This window comes from Megalobrama amblycephala, linkage group LG1 (genome assembly GCF_018812025.1).
Source record: "Megalobrama amblycephala isolate DHTTF-2021 linkage group LG1, ASM1881202v1, whole genome shotgun sequence".
In the NCBI taxonomy this organism is placed as follows: Eukaryota; Metazoa; Chordata; class Actinopteri; order Cypriniformes; family Xenocyprididae; genus Megalobrama; species Megalobrama amblycephala.
In genome coordinates, this window is record NC_063044.1 from 36,328,676 (window position 1) to 36,351,514 (window position 22,839).

General features: G+C 36.4%; 1 protein-coding gene and 1 long non-coding RNA gene across 3 annotated transcripts in view; both read left to right on the forward strand.

Moving 5' to 3' along the window:
* The window catches only part of LOC125245430, a 1,350,402-nt gene that overhangs the window by 1,223,344 nt on the left and 104,219 nt on the right, over positions 1–22,839 (forward strand).
* Positions 4,597–7,035, forward strand: LOC125245986. 2 transcript variants are annotated; one of them, XR_007179668.1, is made up of 4 exons: positions 4,597–4,651; positions 4,957–5,065; positions 5,284–5,395; positions 6,915–7,035. It is a non-coding gene; the product is annotated as an uncharacterized LOC125245986 (long non-coding RNA). The 2 variants fall into 2 exon arrangements; XR_007179665.1 differs by lacking the exon at positions 4,597–4,651 and having other exon boundaries at positions 4,659–5,065.

Here is a 22,839-nt window from a genome sequence, read left to right on the forward strand (position 1 = left end):
TGGAAGGGACGCAATTATAAAGGCATTCACTGCTCATAGTATTAGTAAAAAAGGAAAAGTCAACAAAGAAACATGGTCAAACCTGGCAATGGATGTTTTTAAAATGACAAATGATAAATTATGCAAATGGTTAATGACAATATGGAACAGCAACAGGCAAGGTATACGTACTGAAGTACTTTGTAAAGGTAAGAGACAGTGTTAAATTGCTTTGATACTGTTTCCATAATCAAGTGTTACATTTTCCAAACTTAATTCATGTTATCTAAGTGTTATTCTATGACAGCTGTGTTTTATGCATTACCTTTAATTCAGTAAGAATTATTGAAAATAAATTTCAATCATTGTTTGCCACTGAAAAGATTGTTAAATTTACTACACTACTATGCACTGAAGAAAGCATTGAGCTGAAACGTTTGTGTTTTATTGTATTAGTGACAAATGTAAAATAAAAATACTTAATTTTGTGATGTGGATCATCGTCTACAAAACCTTACTACACAGAAATTAAATGTAATCATGATCGTGTGTTATTAAATAAAATTGAATAATCTTGTTGAGAAACGTGAGACAAATATATGTGTAAAAAAAGAATGTAATAAGAGCGATTTCAGGTGTTAAAATGACTAGGGGTATTACGGGTGTGGTGAGATTGAATTTGTTGATTTCATTTATTTGATTAAAAATACAAAAAGGAAAAAAACATGCACAGCACAGTTTTGTCCAGAACTTATCGACATCCTCATGAACAGCTACATGAGTATTTTCCCCCTCTGGAGTGGTGTGCTTCTTGGAGATCTTAGCCGGTTTTCTGAAGTCAGCACAGCTACAGTCAGCCAACAATCCAAAACCAGGGAAACTAACTGCCATGTGGAAGAGTGGTTTTGGATTGTTAAACACAGAATCCTTCAAACTAAGAAGTTCCTGCGTCCTGCTGACTTCATCCACAAAATGTATGGATCCCCACAAGGCAGATTCAGAGAACACATCATTAACAACAGTCTGATACTGCCTTGTAGGGATCCACAACCAAAACAAAACTAAACAAAAAGCCAGAAAGAAGATTGGGCAAAAAAAAAAAAACCATCTCGAAAACATAAAAAACGAAGGACAAAATACTTTGACCCACCTTTTGTATTGACACAGCCATCAAGTCCAGACAGCAAAGGCATCAACAGCAATACCAGCCAGATGGAAACCACCACACTGATTCCAGACAAACCAATGGACCTGTCAACTACATCAAAACATGAGCCAAAATACATTACTGAGCCCCATAAAACAGAACAAACACCTGAGGACATAGCTGATGAGGTATTACTTCAGTTTATTATATTTTGTAAAATAATCTTAATGCATTTAACATATTTCTTTAAAATAAATGAATTGCAGATCGAATACCTTTGGTCCAAAAAAGACTGTGAATTGGTGGTTGCTGTTGTGTCATCGGCAGAAAAGATGAGCAGGTACACCTTCCGTCACTCAGAGTTCAAAACTGCACAAGTGGCTTGTGGGAGAGGCAAGAACATTCATGAGCTATTATTATTTAAAATTGGCATGATTTAAATATGCCAAAGTATACCATAAATATTGTAAACATCTGGAACGCTGTCAGTTCCCTTTACAGGACAGTAGCATTTGCCTCATCGATGTCTTTACTGCTCAAGTGATCATGACCAGAGACAGAGATGCAGTATGCAGACAGAGCCTATGGAAGGTGTCATTGTATTGTTATATACATTAAAGATATGAAACCACAACACATGTTTAAAAATATTTACTAATGTGAAATTATCAAACATTTCAGGTGGACTTCACAAAATACCAAGCAATTATCAGTTTCCTGAATGTGAATGATAACCACTGGAAGTTTTTGGTGAACGCTTTCAAAATACCAATAAGTTCTTTTTCATGGGTGTGGTCAAAGCTGAACTATAATTTGAAATGGGTTTCTCTCTTTTGTCCAGTATCTACATCCATCTTCCAGTCAGGTTTTTCTTATTGACCCACAAGGAACTGATGAGGAAAAGGACTCTAAGCAAGCTGCTATCAGATTTTGGTAAAAAAACAATGCTAAAATTTACTCTAATTATTTCCAATTACTTTAACTGTATTTACCCCTAACTGTTTCATATATTTATCAAAGTGAATACTTCAAAATGAGGTTTGGCAAAAAAGAGTGGGTGGAGATTGAGTGGAGAGATCCACAATTAAACACACAATCCAGCAGGATTCATACAGCTGTGGTGTATTTGTTATGCAGGTATTTTTCTCAAATGATAAGTAAAACCTATAGTTAAGACACTAATTACAATTCATTCTTACACTTCACTACAACTATTGTTCAAAGATGGCTATATATATAAATATATACATTTTGTTTTTTAGATTGAATGTCATGTGTGCAAACACTGGTTTCATGTGAAATGCCTAAACATGAAACCTCCCGAATTTGAGAAGGCAAAAAATACTAACTGGGCTTGCAATTTTTGCTAATTTTTATTATTTTATTTTTTTCCAACATTTTTTGCTTTTCCTTGGTTACTTTCTTTTCAACTTGTAACAACTAAAAAAGATTGAAAGTTTTATGTTAAGTTTTACCTTTCATCAAAGTTGTCCTAAAAACCTTCTTGGACTACTTACAGGTCCTTCTCAAAAAATTAGCATATTGTGATAAAAGTTCATTATTTTCCATAATGTAATGATAAAAATTAAACTTTCATATATTTTAGATTCATTGCACACCAACTGAAATATTTCAGGTCTTTTATTGTTTTAATACTGATGATTTTGGCATACAGCTCATGAAAACCCAAAATTCTCAAAAAATTAGCATATTTCATCCGACCAATAAAAGAAAAGTGTTTTTAATACAAAAAAAGTCAACCTTCAAATAATTATGTTCAGTTATGCACTCAATACTTGGTCGGGAATCCTTTTGCAGAAATGACTGCTTCAATGCGGCGTGGCATGGAGGCAATCAGCCTGTGGCACTGCTGAGGTGTTATGGAGGCCCAGGATGCTTCGATAGCGGCCTTAAGCTCATCCAGAGTGTTGGGTCTTGCGTCTCTCAACTTTCTCTTCACAATATCCCACAGATTCTCTATGGGGTTCAGGTCAGGAGAGTTGGCAGGCCAATTGAGCACAGTAATACCATGGTCAGTAAACCATTTACCAGTGGTTTTGGCACTGTGAGCAGGTGCCAGGTCGTGCTGAAAAACGAAATCTTCATCTCCATAAAGCTTTTCAGCAGATGGAAGCATGAAGTGCTCCAAAATCTCCTGATAGCTAGCTGCATTGACCCTGCCCTTGATAAAACACAGTGGACCAACACCAGCAGCTGACATGGCACCCCAGACCATCACTGACTGTGGGTACTTGACACTGGACTTCAGGCATTTTGGCATTTCCTTCTCCCCAGTCTTCCTCCAGACTCTGGCACCTTGATTTCCGAATGACATGCAAAACTGAGCAACAGTCCAGTGCTGCTTCTCTGTAGCCCAGGTCAGGCGCTTCTGCCGCTGTTTCTGGTTCAAAAGTGGCTTGACCTGGGGAATGCGGCACCTGTAGCCCATTTCCTGCACACGCCTGTGCACGGTGGCTCTGGATGTTTCTACTCCAGACTCAGTCCACTGCTTCCGCAGGTCCCCCAAGGTCTGGAATCGGTCCTTCTCCACAATCTTCCTCAGGGTCCGGTCACCTCTTCTCGTTGTGCCACACTTTTTCCTTCCCACAGACTTCCCACTGAGGTGCCTTGATACAGCACTCTGGGAACAGCCTATTCGTTCAGAAATTTCTTTCTGTGTCTTACCCTCTCGCTTGAGGGTGTCAATGATGGCCTTCTGGTCGGCAGTCTTACCCATGATTGCGGTTTTGAGTAATGAACCAGGCTGGGAGTTTTTAAAAGCCTCAGGAATCTTTTGCAGGTGTTTAGAGTTAATTAGTTGATTCAGATGATTAGGTTAATAGCTCGTTTAGAGAACCTTTTCATGATATGCTAATTTTTTGAATTTTGGGTTTTCATGAGCTGTATGCCAAAATCATCAGTATTAAAACAATAAAAGACCTGAAATATTTCAGTTGGTGTGCAATGAATCAAAAATATATGAAAGTTTAATTTTTTTCATTACATTATGGAAAATAATGAACTTTATCACAATATGCTAATTTTTTGAGAAGGACCTGTATATTGGCACTCGGGGAAACACTCATTTTAACTATTTGTAAATATCAATGAACATATTTAAACATCTAAGTTGTAAGTAGACAAGCATAAAATTATAACCATGCCTTTGGTGACCAGTAAAGTGTTTATTTAAAGGGCCTTGAAATATAAGTGCAACTTATACTCCGGTGCGACTTATAGTCTGGAAAATACGTTATGTAGTTTTATATCACATTGCAAGGCCTTTCACTGTCGGTCAATCTTTTTGCCTTTTTTGCTATTACCAGTATTTATCTTTACAGAATCCACTGTGCCCTTCAGACAAAAGAAGATTGTGTTTGACAAGATAATGCTGTTGTCTCGTTTAAAAGAAGAAAAGACTATTCTCATTAAAGAGATGAAACAACACTGGCAGTTCCTGGCTGGTGTCTTCCAAGACATTAGGTGATGATATAAAGTTGGTCAGAGGTGACTTGAAAGAAGGGAGTAAGTATTCATTACTGTCTCTGAGATACTGTATAATTTGACAGGTTTGTGGAGTAAACACTAACAGGTCTTTCTTTTTCATGCCATTTGGTCTAAAAAAAAAATACATGCATATACATGCAATATATGCATAAAATTACTTAAGATATATGTAGCCATATTCAATGAATGAGCTAATGACTGGTATTAATGCTGATACATTAACCTAGCAAAGATCATCAGGACAGAAATATGGACATTGTATGTGTCTGTAAAAAGCTGCAGTAGGATACATTTGCCCCTAACCAATCTTAAAACGTTTTAAGTCTGTCCTACTAACATGTCTGTGGAGGCATACGAGGGACTGTGCTGCATTATGTTGGCAAGATTGAGTGACCTACAACATCAAATGAGTGAGGTGAAGTCAAAATATAGGTGGGTGCTCATGTTCGGTCCCTGTCTTGTACTGTACCTTGTAAAATAGCTTAATCTTTCTTTGTAGACATACTTTTGATATTGCATTGTGTGAAAGTTACAAAGTAAAATATTTAGTTACTAAAATGATGGTGTCATTTTATGAGCTCAACAGGACTGAGAAAGTGAGGATGCAAGATATTTATCATTTCATTTAACCTGTGTTCACTTTATCACAGGCAGATTGTGGTGGATCCAAGTGTTCTCTCAATTGATGAGGAAGATGGAGAAGCAGTTTGTGAGGAATTTCCTTACCTCCATGATGACATTGATTCATCCGATGAAGACTGAGTAAGGATAAATAATGTACTAGATCACTAACCATAAACTCTGCAACCTTCTCCTAATGCTCAGGTACTTTCCTACTAGCTCCTGGTTGACAAAAGTTGTGATTAACAATACTCAGCAGTCAGTACTTTTTTTTTTATTTCCTAAGGTGTCTATTAGAGCTTCTGCCTGTTCATTGTATATGCCATTTGCGCTACATTTGACTTGGACAATTACGCCCAGTGTTAATTTACTACTAAGGTAGTTGCCTTGTCACTTTATTCACCCACTTCTTCTACCTCTCTGTTTGATTGTGCTGCAATAATTGTACATATACCTACACCTTTACTGTGTTGCCCTCTCATCCTGTATCTTATCTGTATTTCTTTCTTTTTCTATCCCTCCGTGCAATTAATGTGTAATTTTGTGTAATTTCATGTGTAACTTCTTTGTCATCCTGCACCTTTTGCTTTATCTTGGCCAGGTCGCCATTTCTATTGAGAATGTGCTCTTTAAAAGCTCACCTGGTTAAATAAAAAGAAGTAGGGGTGTAACGGTTTGAGATGTTCACAGTATGATAACTTTTAGAAAAAAGATCACGGTATTACGGTCTCACAGTATTAGTAAAAATATAATTGGTTGCAAACTTTGGCATAAGATAGTGAAGCACACTCCCGCTGGGCTCTGGAGTAGTGAAAACGTCTCAGGGCAGTTTCACACCTAAAAGTCCGGACTAACATTTGTGTTTTAGTACATTTTATACATTTGACATTATACATAAATTTTTTGGTTTCACAGTAATTTTGCTAGCACACTAGTCCTTGCATTTTCCAGCAGGACAATGACAAACCACAGTCTGCTTGGATTAAAAACTCACCAGAGGACATGTATAATAGAATGGGCAAAAGTGTTCTTGCTAAACTGAACCAACTGGCATCTTTACTTCCCAAAAGCTTATTAAATGTTTTTTAAAAAAAGGTGATGTTACATAAAACAATGGTAAACAGTCGCAAATATTTTGACTGTGTTGCAGTCATCAGATTTAAATTTAGTGTATATTTTCTAAAATAAATGAAATACTCAAAGACGTTATTTGTTAATAATGTGTTTTCAGTATAGTACAGAGTGAACAGAATTTTTTTTTTTTTTGCATTTTCAATACTGTCAACTTTTTCAAAATCTGGTTGTACTTTTATAGTGCAATACTTGGTTATGTTTTCTTTCTCGGTTGATACAAATCTTTGTAGTAGAATAATAAAACAAAAGTAGCAGAATACATCTATATAATGCTAAAGAAATATGAATATGTACAAATTACTGTGGTAAGAATGCACTGAATTCAAAATTGTATACACAGTGCTATTGGATTTTATGGCTTTTATACACAGATGGCACTGTGCAGATTTAGCAGCACTGAAATAGTTTATATCAGCTGTGAAAATTGCATTGAATATGCAGTGGATAGGAAATAGGATAGTGAATAAGACAGATTAAAACAGTTGCTGCATTTTCTCATATGATTTCTTACTCTCTTTTGAAACAGTGGGACCAAATGGAAGAACAGTTGGGAGCCTTTGTCCTGCCTTTGAGATGTTGGAGTTAGCACCAGTTTGGAGTTTGTCATTGTAATTTTAATCAGTGCAAATAAAAAAGAATATCATTCATTTGTTCATTTTCCATTTTTTAAGGAGCGTAATATGGTTCATTTTACTGGACATTTACTCTGTATAGCCATTAATAAATATATCTTTGTGCATAAGTGTTGAGGTCATAATATAAGTATCAAAAGAACAAAGGCCTGTATACTGTATTATGCTCTATTGGACAATGTTTGACTTAAGTCAAATCTAAATGTCTAACAAAAGGTCAGATTTGGAAGCATTATTATGTGTACTTTTTAATTTATTTGTAGAATCAAATCACCTGGGTTTTTCAATGATGTAATTGGTCAAAACACATTACATAATGTTTCTCTATTTCTTTAAATTGCAGTCTAGATTTTGAGTAATATAATACAGTTTTTAAATGGGTTTACTTTAGTCATGTATTTATTTCGGACAATCTGTATCTGCACAACATTCTAGTAGTGACAAAAGTGCGCAGTGGTTGCAGACACAGCACGGGGCGCTGTTTGTCGGAGGGCTGTCTGGACTATTGTAATCAACAAACGAAGAAGAGTAAGTGCGCACACAATAATAACTCATTGACACACACGTTAGTTGGATCCAATGACAGTAAAGGTTGGATCAGGGATGCATGTGTGCTCCGCAAATTCACGTCCTAAATACTGTATTTTAGCTGATCAAAAATGTATGAAAAATGTCATAAATTGTATCATGAAATATACAGGTTTGACTGTAGTCATGTCGTCCCATGATGAATAATAGGCCTAATCATATTTTTAGGCTAAACCAATACATTATATATTTGGATGCACTTATATACTGAAGTTGCAGAACGTAATCAAACTAAATTGAATGTGATATTCGTTTTATACAGTGAAAAAACAAGTTAATATTGTTAACTACAATTTCTAACAAAATTTGACAAACAGTTAATAAATGCAAGTATAGGGAATTTATTTATATATAAATTATATATATATATATATATATATATATATATATATATATATATATATATATATATATATATATTCCCCATTTATTTTAATATAAAAAAATTCCCAAACAAAGCCACAGCAGAACTTTAAATAAATAAATAAATAAATAAATAAATACATTTATAATGTTGGATAATAGTTGTGAGCTAATGTAACGTTAGCCTAATAGGCTACTTAAACTTGAATTCAATAACGTAAGCTGCACATTTGGTGCAGAAAGCTATATTTTTATAATTACTTCTAACATTTATCGTCATAAGAAATGGCCACCTTACAAATCTAAAGTTTCTAAACACAACTTATTGTCCTGACTCAACAGTTTTTAATCAAACCTCCGATACGTTATCCTATGACAAGAAAACGCTAAAACTGCTTTCTTGCAAGCGTCTAAGAGCATGTTAAACTCACCTTTTAATGTCGTTTTGCCTGCAGTTGAGGGTTGCTTTGGTCAAACTCACCTCTGAATGCCGTTTTACCTGCAGTTGAGTGTTGTTAAATTCACCGCTGCGCTAAACTAACCGCTGAATGATCACGTGCGTTGTTAAACTCACCGCTGAAAACGCTAAACCTTTGCGGGGACTTTGATATCAGATTGCGAGCGGTTTTAAACATCAAAAACCAGTTGGAGGGCCAGATAAAAATTATCTGGGTGCCGCCATTTGACTCCCCCTGGCATAAATAATATTTTGTAGCCCGATCAGAAAAAAGGGAGTAAATAATTAAAACAAAATGAACAGCATTAGCTGCTACGTGTGAAAAGAAACCTGCTTTGGATGTATTATGTTCAGGACAAACGTAATAGCACTGCAATAAATTGGCTTTATTAGGTTAAGGACCAACGTAATAGCACTGCTTATATGTTGGCATGTAACGTAATTGCGATTTGCAAAATAGTTTCCTCAGAACGTATTTCATGTGATACAGGGTTGCAACGGAAAAAAGTGGAAAGGCCATCTGTTGTACAGTGGATTAATAATATGTCTTTTTGTTTGTCAATGGAAAAGATTACATATATTTTAAAAGGTAAATTGTCAGTATTTGAGAATATTTGGAAACCCTTTATATCCTTTATCTCAAACTCAGATTTTAGTAATATAATGAGTGAGGTTGAAAGAGATCAAATATCTTGTATTTCCACCCACATTTTATTACTACCAAACCATTAGTCATTTAACCATTTACTGTAGGCTATAATAAAGCTTGTACAACAAAACCAGCAATTTGTTTGAATGCACATGATCTAGACTTGTTACTCAAATGTCTTCATATGTTCAACAGAATAATGTCATTCAGGTTTGAAACAACACAAGGGTGAGTAAATGATAACAAAATGCTTTACTAATGGTTCATAGTGTGCAGTTATTATAAAGTGGTTTAATCCTAAATTTATGAAGTGATATGAATGCTTTGTATGTGCCAAAAAAAGTATGACAAAATGTCTTTACTTCCATTTAGATTTGCATTCATGACAAAGCAGTGACAAAAGTGTTCACAATATTCCATAAAATTGGGATTAAACCTCTTGAGTCACAAGGACAAGTTTTCTTTATCAATGTTTTGAAGCTTGAAAGTTTAGGATGAATAGTTTTTCAATGCACATTTCTCAAGTTTTTAAAACCTGAGAGTGAGTGAGTAATTACATTGTTCATTTTTGGGCGAACAATTCAAAGTTCCTTTTCGTAAAATATAAAATAGTCCCGACCAAAGGCAAATGTCTTTTTATATGTTCAGGTTGCTCTTACAGTTTTATACCAAGGAAAAAAGCTGTTGACTTTTACATTGGGATTCTTTGAGTGAACCAAGTCACTTGTGAATCAGAAAGCATGTTCTTTGACGTCACACTGACCAAAGTTAAAGATTTTTGTATCCAAATGTAAAATGCTGTCTAACCACTTTTTGTATGGAACTGCCCATTGTGTATTATTACAAATACATGTTCATTGAGGACATATGTTGTACTTTTTTAAGTGTGTAAAATATTACTCACAGTATACAGAGGGTAAAATGCAATTTTTTCTTGGGAATGTTTCCCAAGTCATTCTTTACAGTGCAATTAGGCAATTATTCCACAATTAGGCAATTATTCCACAATTAGGCAATTATTCCACAATTAGGCATTATTCCACATAGTCTTAATTCTTTGTTCATTGTATGAATAGTAAGTTGTATGTGAAGTCTTCATTTTGAAGGAGCTAATTTTGAAGGCCCCATTAAATAAGACAAAGGTTACTGGTTAGGAACACAAAACTGCATTAGAAATGGAGAAAAAAATAACCAGGGAGAAACCAGATCCTTCCGCAAGTCCATTCCATGACCAATACAATGCAGGCAAAGTTCAGGTGGTGTCTTGTAGGCTGAAGTCATTCAGACCAAACTTTGAGGACTCATTGATTTTAGAAGACACTAGGATTTGAGATCTGTTGAGCCAGAGGTAATTTTTCTAAATGTCATTTTACTGCCGTGTTTTCTGCCTCATGATATTTTGCTCAGATCCGGCCAATCATAGCAGTGACTAAGCTAATGGGTTTGTAAGCTGATTAATTTAAAGGATTTAAACTATAATCTATACAATTTTCTATGATAATCAAGGCCAAACTAATGGAAATTGTTGTTTCCAGATAGTAACCTTTGGTTCCTGCTAGGATATAAAAACTACAAATGTTTGTGTCTGTGAAAGTGGACCCCACAAGTTCTAAATGTTTAAACCAGAACCCCACAAGTGACTAAAAAACACACATGGAGAAAATGTATCGCCCTTCCCAACACCATACCTAAACCTACCCGTCACAGGAACCAAATGTAATTCTAACATTCTTATATTGTGTACCATGAAGCTTTTATTAGGTCAACAGGCTATTAAGTTTGTGAAACCACAAATTCACAGCCTCCAGAAGTGTTGCACTGACAGGAGAGCGGTTTAAATGAGCAGTTACATCAAGATCACACTTCGTCTAATCATAGTAAGAAAAATCCATTTGTTACAAAACACTTTCAACACATTTCATTTGTTCAATGAACTTACTCAAACGATGATTTTGTTATCATTTACTCACCCTTGTGTTTCTTCAAACCTGAATGACATTATTCTGTTGAACATATGAAGGCATTTGAGTAACAAGTCTAGATCATGTGCATTCAAACAAATTGCTGGTTTTGTTGAACAAGCTTTATTATAGCCTACATTAATTATTGTGTTCTGGTGTAACCTTCATTAAGTAAAGCCCAAAGACAGGCGTACTGAACGTCTTGAAGTAAATGACCCTCTTCCAGATCAAGAACTGTTGAAGCTTCAAGTGAAGCTGGAAGAATCATATTTGTGTTTTATCCACATGAATGACATGTTGAAGTCATATTTACAAGTGGGAAACTGAATTCAGATGATACCAGAGCTGCAGAGTTTGATGGGTCAAACAAGTCTGTTGTGAATGGAAATGAATGAGTTTGTTCTGTGCTGTATTTCTGTCATATTAAAGCAAACAAGTTTATAGCAAAAAGCAGAAAAAAAAATTACCACTTCATAGTTTGATTTTTGATTATGGAAAATGGTTTCATATCTCTTTTGTTCTAATATCAGTGTTTACTGAGGAATCAGCAGCTCTTTCTCAAGAACTCAAACTACAGCTGATATGGAAGAAAAGGCATAGATGTATATTTGGACTTTCAGGTCATAAACTCTGAGTGTGAAACCACAAACATAAACAGATCTTCACAAGTGTTGCATTATTAGATGATCTAACCATTTTTAGATGAATCAAGAACACATTTCAGCTGTTTTAACCCAGAACAAATGTGTGCTCTCTCTCTCTCTCTCTCTCTCTCTCTCACACACACACACACACAGACACACACACACACACGCTCTGAGTGACGTCGTTTCCATCAATCGGTTCAGTTTATCAACAGTGTCTGTATGTTGCATAAGTTCACTCACTCTGTAAACAGCCCCAAAATGGACGAGGAGCAAGACGGAACAAGTGAAGGAGACGCTGAATGAAAATGTATTCGATAATATTTCCAGGGTCACCCCTGTAAAACAGCAGGAAACTACTTCACCTTTCTGACACCGCTTGTCTACTGATGGTTTACATTCGAAACTATATAGTTATGTTCTTTTGCACTTTAATCTGTTTGAGACGTTTGTTTGCTTCATACATTTTGTGTATTTTTCAAAAGTAGGCCAATGTTATATTTAAGGCTCTTTTTTTGTTGTATTATAAAAATACTAATCAACCCGGTAAAGCTTGAAATAATATAGTCAGAAAATAATTCAATTTTTTTTAAACATCATTTTTTTAATCTTTAGACAAAAAATAAAAGAAGTTTGCATGTTACTTTATGGTTTTGTCATAATTTGATACACCAGGATTTTATGGCCCATATAGTATGATATAGGTTAGAGTATGGAAGGGGAAAACAGCTTAATTTTATTCAGAGGCCAAAACTGAATAGCAAAAAATGCAGTTTGCTGCAGTTATTTATGTAAATCAATGAGATCTGTATAACAGTACAGCAGACTACTTTCATAAAATGCATATAAATATAACTTGTCACTCTATATCTCTTACAATATGTCTTGATAAGAAGATGCTTAGTTTCATGATGAAAGCTCTATCATTTTTATTGTGGGGGGCAAAACACAATGCAATGCAATGCAAATGCATACAATGATGATTGAGAGATGAACAAATAAATGTTCCTCAAAGCCTGTTGTATCATATTTGAGATATAAAATATACAAAACCTTATAAATGACAAACGTGCCCCCATAGTTTCACAAAATCCTGTGGGAAACACTGCAATGTAACATTTCATATATATTTTTTGTTTGTTTTATTTGGTGTTATATATGAAATAAAATGTTGAAATTATATTTTAAGATATTATCAGTGTTCTCCTTTTCAAAATTACAGAGCCCAGTGGTTCTTGAGCATTGACTATGATACAATGTTATTTCTTTTCATATCTGTCATATTATTTCAAGTTCCTCCATTGTCCAAATCTCAGAGTATTTCCTAAAAAAGTTATGACATCTGAGTATGATGATTCAAATGGAAACAGGTCTGGGCTTCACTATAGTGTGTGCTGTATCTGTATGTTCAGAGTGTTACAAATCAAATGCTTTTATACTATAATCTTCAGTAATGCTCACATGATTAACAATTTAGGCAATGACAGACAAAATAGCCTATAGCATATGACTGTTTCTCAAAAAATATTGTTGTGCTGGCTTAATGTTTTACAAATGTATGCAATGTTGACAGATTAAAGTTGTGTTTTCTTTGGCAGCTTTAATCTTACAAAACACTGAACTTTGACCTTTGGACTTAATAGCAGTTCTTCATCCTCAGAGAGAGCATCTAGACATCCAGAGGACAGTGAGGATGTGATTTTGGTCAAGTTTGTTCTGCTGGTTTCTGTTCATACACTGGAGCTTCAAAAGCATCATCAAATAATGTCATGAAGCTTCTGGAAGTCAGGCTTCATTGACTGATATTATATGACCAGAAACTAGCAGGAAAAACTTGACAAATCACCTTTTGTGTTCAGAAAAAAAGAAAAAAGAAATGAGCACATGGATTGAACAGCATGAAGGCGAGTAAATAATTTATATGTTTGGGTGAATTAACCCTTTATGCCTCAAATAGAAACTGTATGAAATGTATGCATGCATTTATATTATAGTAGTACCTTGAAAAAGTTGCATATGTACATGGGTACGTGTAAATGAAAACTTTTCTGAAAACTGACATGTGTGCACGATGTTATTTTTGAAACCGGAGAGGTTGAAATGTCCGTTTATGAAAATAGCCGCCCACGTGTAAACGTAGCCTTAGACGCTCACTCGCAAACTTCCCTAAACACTTCCCCTCGGGGGAATCCCTGCCGCCTTTTTGAAGTGCGTTCCACTTCGTGAAGTTGACGAGGGAAGTTTATGGACAGACCCTCGCTCCCTCGCACATCACCGCATATCTCGTTTAATCTACCCCACCACAAGCACTCGATATATTAATTATTTTTTAAACATTTAAAAAGCACACATTTATATATATACATATAGAATACTGTACAATTGTAAGAGGGAAAATACATAATAAATCAGCTTCATAGTGGATATCAAGTGATCAAGGGTTTAGGACGTTCCAATTCAGCCCACTACAAAAGGTTCTGCCAGAAGTGGGCACTCGTGCAACGTAAGCAATGACGTACATCCAAGTCAACAAGACTGAGGGGAGTTAGCGAGGAAAGGGCATTTAAAAACCGAACTGGAATGCAGCCTGAGTCAACGAGACTGAGGGAAGTTATTAACATGGGGCACGTTCAAGCTCAAACCGGTGCACAAAGTTTTGTCGTTTTCCGGGTTGAACGACATGTTTCCTGGAAACGGTGTGCAACCATAGACAGTAAAAGAAATGGACACAGCGACCCCATTGAACTCAATTGAGACAAGTGAAGCCCATTTTTAGCGATTTTTAGCTCTTTCTGACGCGCAGACTCAAACTAAGCTGATGACGTCAGCACCCTGTCTGACAGATGTAAATCTTCTAGTAGCTGTGCGTGCAAACTGCCATCGTTAATCTTGCAGAGATGGCAGCTTGAGCGGGGAGTTCTTTGGCGTGAGTGAGCAGGAGTAATTATTCATTAATTATTTTGTATAGTATTTTAAAATGTAACGCCAGTACGCCAATTAAGTTATGCATATTTGCCTGCGAGCTTCTCCTCCTGTCTGTACGGTAAATTCCACGTGCGACAGAGAGTCGAGTGGTTATGACGCAATCGTTAGCCTATTTTTACAAAAACTGTTTCTACGGGGCCATAATGTAACATAGAAGGTAATGGAGCCCTTTATACATTGTCGTGTACTTTAGAAATAAATAATGGACAAATATTTTAAACGCCTCAGTGTAAAGTTATGTGCTGTCAAAGTACGCCAAAATGAATGGGAGTCAATGGGATGGCTACGCAAGTGAAGTTCTGCTACAAGATGGCGGCACGCGGCCGACTTCAACTTCCGGTCGACTTCCTTGGGCACTGTGTGCAACGGGTTTGAGATGCGTTTTCTCTTGTTTGGTGGGTGTGTCAGAAATGTCAGCCCAATCAGCAGCAAGATTTTTAAACACGCGGTATTAAAGAGACGGCTCGCACAACGGGTATTAATGTAACTAAAAATACTATACTTGTATATTTTGCTGTTGTATTGTGAAGTGACACTTTCATAAACTTTTCTATACTCCTCTGATTATATAATGGTAAATATTACAATATCAAAGCACAACAACAGTGATCAGCAATAATGATAAGCCTAATACAACCAATAAAAATATAGATCATAACACAGTCTCAGAGGTAAGAAGTGGATTATCCTTCACCTGAAATGTTTGTCTTTTCATCCTGAAATGCAAGGCAAGTGTTGTATGACAATAATGAGAAGTTTCCACAAATCCCTTCACTCGATTGGGATGTTCTCTTTTATTCTGGACGGTAAGGGCAGTGACTGTAACATCGAGTGTATTTTGCAGTATTAAACACGTATTTATACCGATTTCATCAGGCTCTGAAAATAATTCAAAAACAACACAAAGAATGTCCTTCTCAGCTGCCATAGTTGCAACTCCTGCGTCATCAGAAGAGGGTGTTCAACACACCTCCGTTTCTGTTTAAAAAACGTTTTGCAATGTTTTGTCAGGGCTGAACAATGCCATGATGTTGGTTGCCGTATGGGCAAGAACTGTAGAAGTTTAGGATTCAGCATTATGATGAGTTCCTGAACCTGTGAGATATGTTGATATTGAACAAATATGTCTTTATTATAGTTTTCAATCCTGCAGGTCATTAGACATGACATAGAATAACTCCAAGACATGGTGGTGCCTAAAGAAAAGTCTGGATTACAAAGGATAAGTGATTTCAGCAATTTAACTAATGCCGAGTTCAGACTGCACGATTTTCAAAGCAGTCGGGTCACTGTTCTTTTCACACTGCATGACTATCTTGGCCAGCATTCAGTCGCTGCTGTGTTCAAACTGCACGATGGATCGGCGACAGAAGGTTTCACACTGCATGACTTTACAATAGGAAGAATCGCCGACAACTCTGTTTGGCACGCAAACTGTGTTTCACAACCAAACACACGCGATATGTGACAAGGAAACAACGCAATATCACACGTGCAAGACCGGAGTTATTATTATTATTATTATTAAAAAGGGTAGCCCCCAAGAAGCTTGCAATACGAATTGCCTGTGCGCTGATTTGCAGCGAAAACAAGAAAAAGAAAAGAAGAATATGGAGGAGGAAATGGTTGGGGAGACTGGATTGTGTGTTCTGCAACGAGAGTTGGAGGTAAATACATAACTTTTCAATGTGCTGCTGTTGCTGATGGTCAAGCAAATGTTTGTGCTTTGTTTCTGTTTGATGGAATTGTAATGTTTATCTGAAACGAAGCCATGCTTGCTGATATTGTGGTCTATAACTCCTCCCCGAACTCCCCGCTGCTCTGATCTTGCTCTCTCATTGGCTGTCGGTCATCGCCGATGTAGTTTTCAGTCAGAACACTTTTCACACAGCAGGATTTTGAATCACCGACAGGTCCAGATATTTAGCATGCCAAATATCTCACGGGTGTCTGCGACTCGTCGGCCATTCTCTCAGATCGCGTCTTTGCTCATTCACACTGTGTGATTGTCACTCGCGTGAACGAGCACCGATTTGCCTGTGATTTCGGGCATTTGTCGGCGATTTCTCAAAACCTGTCGGCGAGCCAAAATCGGGGATAAAATCGTGCAGTCTGAACTCGGCTTTAAAGGTAACCTTAAAAATGATTCTAGCATAAAATATTTCAAGATTGTTGTAATGGTTTTTATTTGGTAGTTAAACATTTATGTAGTGATATGAACTCAAGTAGTCATGTATGTATTGTTTATCATTAATATTATTAGTTGTCATTTGTTAAATATAGTTCTTGCGTTAAATGTTTATGAAAATACATTTGTATGTAGTACTGTGCAAGGATGCCAACTTGAACATCACTTAGACCTGTAGACGCTGGCGGGTGACGCTAGAGGGTGATCGTGAGCCGCAGGATATAGAGCTTCATTTATATATGAAGAAGCCACTCTGGCAGTCACTAAGGGTGCTTCTCAATTCTTATTTGTGCATCCTCGTTTCCTTTCCTTGCTTCCTTTCCTCGCGTCTTAGCTCCACCCCTTCAGGATGCGAGGGAAGGAAGCAAGGAAAAGATACGAGGATGTAGGAATTGAATCAAGTGTAATGATATATCCTCACTCCCTTTAGCGTCACTTCAAAGCGTCATCGGCTGTGCACGAGGGATACCCACATGTTGATAAACTTTATACCTCATATATTTCAACGGGGCATCTTGCTTTATTAATATTTATTATATATTTCTTTAAATAACCAAACTTTATTTAAATTTAAATTATTGTGATCGATATAAAGGGGGAGGAGAATTTATGCGTGCGTCACGTTTCTCGATTGCAAAGACTTCCGCAAAGGATGCACCTGTGTATCCTCGCTCATAACTCCTTGGGAAGCCTCCTCACTCCTCGATCCTCGCCTCCTCATGGTGTAATTAGAGAATTGAGATATCCTTCAAGATGGCTGAGCTCGATCATTTTCCGGGTCATAGGATGGAGGACGGAGGAGCGAGGAGACGAGGAGGGATATTGAGAAGCACCCTAAGGCTGCGTCCGAAAACCTAGGTAGCTGTCTTGCTTCCTCCCTGTCTTATAAGAGAATGACTTGTACGGCAGCGTTTGTCCATGAAGGTACCTCACGAAACTGATTTCGGACAGACTTCTGAGGCAGCGTAAGAGTTTAATGATCTACAGCAATATAGCGCGAGCTTTGGTGAGAACTAAACAAATATTTAATTATTACAGTAGTAATTTCTCGATAGAAATGATATCAAAATTGAAATATGTTGGTCAAAATCGTACATTTTTACACAAACTGAGAAGCAAACGCAACTTTCGGACGCCATCTTTATTTTTCTAGCTCAACTGTCACAGAATGGAAAGCACAGGATTGTGGGATATCAAAGGCAGCTAAGGATACATCTATGCTTCCTTCAAAAATCGATCAGATGAAGGTATCTCATGAGACAGGAAGTGAAGCTAACATTGGACTCGGATGTGCCTTGATGCCTTCCTTCCTTGAAATGTGTCCTCAGAAGGCAGCATTTTCCAGTTTTCGGACGCAGCCTAATACACAGTTGAAGATAACTAATTCTTATCTCTGTTTATGTGTGTTTACAGGTAAGATGAGTGATGTGGCATCACAGTTTGTGTTCATAAAGTGTTTATACGTTAGTTATATGTGTTAGTTTAATGAGTTTGTATATTGGAGCGATGGATTTGGCGGTTGGTATGCGGCCGGTGGCGCCCGCGCGAGACATCACGACATAATAATAGTGCTTAATGTCGTTAGACAATATAATTGCAATCACTCGTTGTTATAAAAGAGTTGATATTTGTTTATTGTTATGTTTGTGTTCTGTAAATCTGTCATTGGTTAGGGACAACTAAATTGCTGATACGATCGTTAACAACAGAGCACATAGAGAGAAATATAGTCTACTAAAAAGGAAACAAAGTGCTTATACACCATTTGTGTATGTTTATTGAGTATTGTTTGTTTGATGTAATGTTAATGTGTTAAAGACAGTATACAGCAATGTATTCTCATTCTCTTTTGATGTATTGTCATAAGATTGTGCAAAGTGTGTTTATTGAGAGAAAGCTTCATATATTATTTTATATATGAAGAAGCCACTCTGGCAGTCACTAATACACAGTTGAAGATAACTAATTCTTATCTCTGTTTATGTGTGTTTACAGTGTTTACAGCAATAAAACATATGTGCCACCAGAAGTCCCCGTCTCTTCTGTGTGTGCAACATTTACATTTTAACATTAAGGGTTCTTTATTGAAATTAATTTAATATTACATTCTGTCTGAGTTACAGTCTTAGGAGGCCATTGAAAAGATTATTTGTGCTGTAAGAGAGAGAGAGAGAGAGAGAGCCTTAGTGGAAGCAGGGATGTTATCTGCTAAAGCTTAAACAAAACATAAAGTAATGATATCACAACCAAAACAATCCCAGCTGACTCTTTGAAAACTAATTTATAATGATCAGACATGCTTTAAAAATGGTAAAGAGACCATGTAAAGAACTAGATAAAACCTGAAAAATGCAACATTTAAATGTTTTTAGAGTTAACACCAAAAAGCAAACCTTGAAAATGAGCGGTTAATAGTCATGTGTGTCTAGTATGAGTGTGTGTGTCTAGTATGAGTGTGTGTGTCTGTGTGTGTGTGTGTGTGTTCATTGGACTTTGTTTTGTATTTGTTAGTTCAAGGTACTATTCTGTCCCTACCGTGTGTATATTGTGTCACTAACCTCTGGAAAGAGTGTCATTACAGATGGGTTAAATGAAATGACAAAACTTTAAAGAAGCTGATAATTCAGACTGAATCTGATGAAAAAGATGATACAGATGAGCTTTAATTAGACCGGTTATCAGTTCTGTCTGCTAAAGACTACTTCTGTCATTTATGATGTTGATTTGAATTACATTCAGGATTAGTTTAAGCATTGATTCAAACTGGAAATGTGAAGTTGAAGATTGACGCTTTATCTAAATTGAACTGAGGGTCTAAATTTAAATACCGTTATCTATGTATGATCAGAATGATAAACTGAACATGTTATAGACTTGACAGTAGGGATATAAAAATGACAGTCACTATCAAAATGATCTGTAAATTAATGGCAGGAAAATGTGTGACGATTGACAGACTCCTGTTTTTGTTTTGGGGTGTTAAATGATATTGGGGCGCTGTGGAAACATGGAAAATGATTGAAGTCAGATGGTCGCCAAATCATTCATTATGTGTTCGTGTCAGATTTGCTGGACGATATTTTGTTGCCCATTTGGATTTCTGTTTCTAAAAAGGCAAAAGCTGTTGCCACCCAAACAAGGAAGATTGTGTGTACGTTATCTAATAATAATAATAATACGTTAAAAATAACTTTGACTGTTCTAACTCTCTACAGAGCATGAAATATTTGCTTCAGAGGCAGAGAGAGCTGTCTGGAGGAAATCTGCAGTATTAAAGATGGTATTTGATTTAGTGTTGATGGTAAACCTTGTTCACCCAAACATTTCTTCAACCACTATGCTAAACTGGCAGAAAGAACATATCATATTTTTTAATTTGTAAAAGAAGGGGGAACAGAGTTAGGATTTAAAGGTGCACTAGAACACTATTTCACAAGATGTAATATAAGTCTAAGGTGTCACCAGAATGTGTCTGTGAAATTTCAGCTCAAAATACCCCATAGATTTTTTATTATACAATGCTTTAACTGCCTATTTTGGGGCGTAATTAAAAATGTGCGTCCCCTTTAAATGCTTGCACTCCCTGCCCCTGAGCTCGCAACTCTATAATACATTGCATAAACAAAGTTCACACAGCTAATATAACCCTCAAAATGGATATTTACAAAGTGTTCATCATGCAGCATATCAGATCATATAACTTGTAAGTATGGTATTTATTTGGATGTTTACATTTGATTCTGAATGAGTTTGAGGCTGTGCTCTGTAGCTAAAGCTAACATTACACACTGTTGGAGAGATTTATAAAGAATGAAGTTGTGTTTATGAATCATACAGACTGCAAGTGTTTAAAAATGAAAATAGTGACGGCTCTTGTCTCCGTGAATACAGTAAGAAACGATGGTAACTTTAACCACATTTAACAGTACATTAGCAACATGCTAATGAAACATTTAGAAAGACAATTTACAAATATCACTAAAAATATCATGATATCATGGATCATGTCAGTTATTATTGCTCCATCTGCCATTTTCGCTATTGTTCTTGCTTGCTTACCTGCATAAAGTCTAATGATTCAGCTGTGCAGCTCCAGATGTTAAAGGGTTAGTTCACCCAAAAATGAAAATTCTGTCATTTATTGAGATATTTTAGTTGAAATCCGATGGCTCAGTGAGGCCTGCATAGCCAGCAATGACATTTCCTCTCTCAAGATCCATAAAGGTACTAAAAACTAGGGTTGTTCTGATTCCGATACTAGTATCGGAAATACCACCGATACCACAAAAATTTCTGGCATCGGTATCGGCGAGTATTTAAACTCACGTACCGATCCGATACCATTTTCTTAAACAATACCTAGTTGTGCCCGCTATCTTAGCTTAACGCAGCAAATCGGAAATCAATTCTTCTTCGCGGCTCAGAATGCAAACACAGGAAGTTGTGCTGTGTTGCCACAAGCAACCACTGTTTAGAGCAGCGGAGAAGTGAAAACGCGCTAGCAGTATGTCTGCTGTTTGGCAGTATTTCAGACCAGTAAAACGGCGACATGTCTCATATGCAATGCTGCAATTTCGAGTGGCACAAGTATTGGCAACTTTAACACAAATAACTTAATAAAGCATTTGAAGACGCGTCACCTCGCGCAACACAATGGTTACAGAAAGGCTAATGCTGCGTTCACACCAGACGTGAATGAAGCGATAAGCGCGAGTGATTTACATGTTAAGTCAATGCAAAGACGCGAATTGACTCCCTGCGGCGCGATTCGCGTGAATGACGCGGTGCGAATTGAGCGATTCGGGCGTTTGACGCGCTTAAGATAGAGAAGGATGAGGCGTGCCAGCTTCATTCAAACAAAGAGAAAAGTTTTCAAAAGACAAATAAAGATAACCGACAAAATTGTCGGGTTTATTGTTCTGGATGACCAGCTGCTGTCAGTCGTTGAAAACGTGGAATTTTTATTTAAAATTGTTTCTGGACTTACGGTTTTAAAGAGATTATTTTCTTATATAGCCTAATTATATTCCTAGATTTATTTGTTGCACTGTTTTTATAGTTATATTGTAAAACTAATATACCTTTTTCAGTTTACAGTGTTAGATTTGTGGCTGCATTTGAAGTTCTTTTTCACTTAAAATAAATAAATAAATAATATAACTGCCAAATGTATGTCAGATAATAAAAATACTCTAGTTCACTGTATGTTTTTGTTCTTGTTTTATTAAGGGATAAGTCTGAAGCACACCATAAATAATTCTATCAATTCATACAGGGCTAGTAGTGTATATATATATACAGATACACACCCAGGTATCGGATCGGTACTCGGTATCGGCCGATACCCTGAGCTCAGGTATCGGAATCGGTATCGGGAATGGAAAAGGGGTATCGGAACATCTCTACTAAAAACATATTTAAATCAGTTCGCGTGAGTACAGTGGTTCAATATTAATATTATAAAGTGACAAGAATATTTTTGGTGTGCCAAAAAACAAAACAAAATAACGACTTATATAGTGATGGCCGATTTCAAAACACTGCTTCAGGAAGCATCGGAGCATAATGAATCAGAGTGTCGAATCAGCTGTTCGGAGCACCAAAGTCACGTGACTTCAGCAGTTTGGCGGTTTGAAACACTATCTGAATCATGATTCGATACACTGATTCATAATGCTCCAAAGCTTCCTATATAATGAATTTATGATATATTCTGATTGTAAAATATGTGAAAGAATGTGAGTATGCACGGCAATTCAGAGGTGTAAGATTTATGAAATCTTCCCTGAAATACATAAAAGTAGCCTATGTTGCTGGTGAACTGGGAGAGGTATAGAGTAAACTTTATTGTTTCATAAACAACGTGTATCTGATATCTGTGTATCACTTCATCAAATTATATAATTTGATATACAAGTTATTGTTGCAGCTTCTGTAGACATCAGTGTATGGAATTTGATTTTAACAAACTATAATTGTCTTTT